Here is a 2,687-nt window from a genome sequence, read left to right on the forward strand (position 1 = left end):
TATCACTCCTAGGTTCAAAGATCGAGGAGGTAGCCTGGTAACTGGAGCCCAGAAGGGAAAGTCTCGTACAGAGAAAGAAAGGGCTGCCCTGAGAAGAGCTGTGACCTTTTCTCAAGGAACATAGCCAAACTGAGGGGACCCTGTAGACAGAAAGCCAAAGAAATAGACCCCTGGCTTCATTCTGTCCCCTACTTTTGATCTCTTGCTGGGGCTCCCCATTGGCCAAACCCAAGCAGAGAAACAAAAAGCAGGGTAGAGGAGAATAGAGAATGAGCCTGAAGGGGCAAAAAAAGCTCTGGCATTACTTGAGCGACCAGGATTTTCTTCCTTAATTGATCCCTTCTTCTTCTCTGATTGTCTTCATTATATTCTTTTTTTTTTTCTTTTTTTTTTTAGAGAGGGAGTGGGGAGGCAGCAGGAGAGAGAGAGAATCCTAAGCAGGCCCCATGCCCAGTACAGAGCCTAACACATGTCTCAGTCCCGCCACTCTGAGATCACGACCTGAGCTGAAATCAAGAGTCAGATGCTTCACTGACTGAGCCACCCAGGCGCCCCTCCATTATCTTCATTCTTACATGCCACATCATTCTATCATTTAAAATGCTCACAAGCCTTGGAAATAAGTGCTATTTTTCCCTATTTTATTTTTTTCATAGCTAATTTTTTTTATTTTTATTTTTTATTTATTTTTTTTTTTAAAGATTTTATTTATTTATTCGACAGAGAGACAGAGACAGCCAGCGAGAGAGGGAACACAAGCAGGGGGAGTGGGAGAGGAAGAAGCAGGCTCACAGCAGAAGAGCCTGACGTGGGGGCTCGATCCCACAACGCCGGGATCACGCCCTGAGCCGAAGGCAGACGCCCAACCGCTGTGCCACCCAGGCGCCCCCATAGCTAATTTTTTTTAAAAAAAGATTTATCTATTCATTTTAGAGAGAGACTATGCACACATGAGAGCAGGAGGAGCAGAGAGAGAGGGAGGGAGAACCTCGAGCAGACTCCATGCGGAGCCGGGAGCCCAGCGCCTGGTTCACTCTCATGACCCTGAGATCGTGACCTGAGCCAAAACCAAGAGTCAGACACTCAACCGACTGAGCCACACAGACACCTCTTTCCCTATGTTAGAGGCGAAAAATGGTGACAAAGAGAAGTTAAGTGACTTTGCCAGGGTCGCTCAGTTAATAGGTAAGAAGGCATGATGTGAATCAAGTTTGCGGACACCAGAGATTGCTGCCTTCGCCACCCCTCTCCTCTGCCTCCCACAACATTACGCACCCTTCACGTGATTAAGGCAGCTGTAAGAGTAAAATGAGATGGCACAGGGGGTGCTCTTGCCTTATGGGAGGCGCTGCTCTTGCCAGCCTGTGAAAACCTTGAAACCAAAACAGAAAGACAGATCATCTTCAGGGACCTACAGAAACAGGGGCATTGAGGAAACTGGCCAGTGGCTTTGGTAGGGAATAACTGCAAGAGGAAAAAGGAAACCGAGCTGAGAAAAAGAAAAAACCAGGTATCAGAGGCTGACCTGCCCCACGCAGCAGAGGAGAGGCAGGGAAACTCCCCAGGAGCAGCCCATGAGGTCACCACAGGGCAGAAGGCTGAGGCGCACAGGCCAGCAAAGGTGTGGACTCCGGGCAAGCTGCCATGGGCCACCAGGCAAACACCTCTGGTTTCATCCAAAGTAGAACTGAACTAGTTAGAAACGTAACTACAGATAGTCCCCAACTTATGATGGTCTGACTTACAATTTTTTGACTTTACAATGGGGCAAAAGTGATACACAGTCAGTACACACTGTACTTTGAATTTTGAATTTTGATCTTTTCCTAGGCTAGCGAGATGGAGTAGGATACCTTCTCATGACGCTGAGCAGTTAACCACAGCTCCCAGCCCGCCGTGCCATCACGAGGGCGAAGCACCAGTACACTTACTGCTCTGTACCCGTGGCGGCCATTGTGTTTTTCACTTTCAGTACGGTATCCCTGTACCGAATTACATGAGATATTCGACACTTCCCTATATGGTCTATAGGAATTTATAGGGATTTATAGATGATTTATAGATGATATAGATCTATAGGGCTATAGATCATTTATAGATGATTTATAGGGATTTATAATCCCTCATGAATTACATGAGATATTCAACACTTCCCTATAAGCGAGCCTCTGTGTTAGAGGGTTTTGCCCCACTGGAGGCTAACGGAAGTGTTCTGAGCACATGTAAGGTAGGCTAGGCGAAGCTATGAGGTAGGGTAGGCTAGGTGGAGTAAATGTGTTTCTCATTGAAGGTATTTTCAGCTTACATTCGGTTTATCAGGATGTAACTTCACCATAAGTCGAGGAAGATCTGCATACCTCAAAGACACTCTGCAGGTGTTTTAGCAAAGCCAGGCGGAATTCAGGGCTTCAGCCCAACTCGAAGGAGAGGCTCAATCTTGGGGGTGGTTACAGCCAGCTGGGGGCAAGAGAGGCATTCAGTGTAATAACTGGCTTTCCACAGGGATCAGTCCTCTCCTTACAACCACATTAAAATTTTACCTTGGCCTATTGAATGACAGAAGACAAAATCGTGCTCACAGATTTTACATGATTTCCCCACAACTCAAAGAGGGGAGGAGTGCCAGGCTCATGTTTATTTATGTAGTCCTGGAAAATGTGTTTTACATATGTCTGCTTATTTAAATA

The sequence above is a fragment of the Ailuropoda melanoleuca genome, chromosome X (assembly GCF_002007445.2).
Source record: "Ailuropoda melanoleuca isolate Jingjing chromosome X, ASM200744v2, whole genome shotgun sequence".
NCBI lineage: Eukaryota > Metazoa > Chordata > Mammalia > Carnivora > Ursidae > Ailuropoda > Ailuropoda melanoleuca.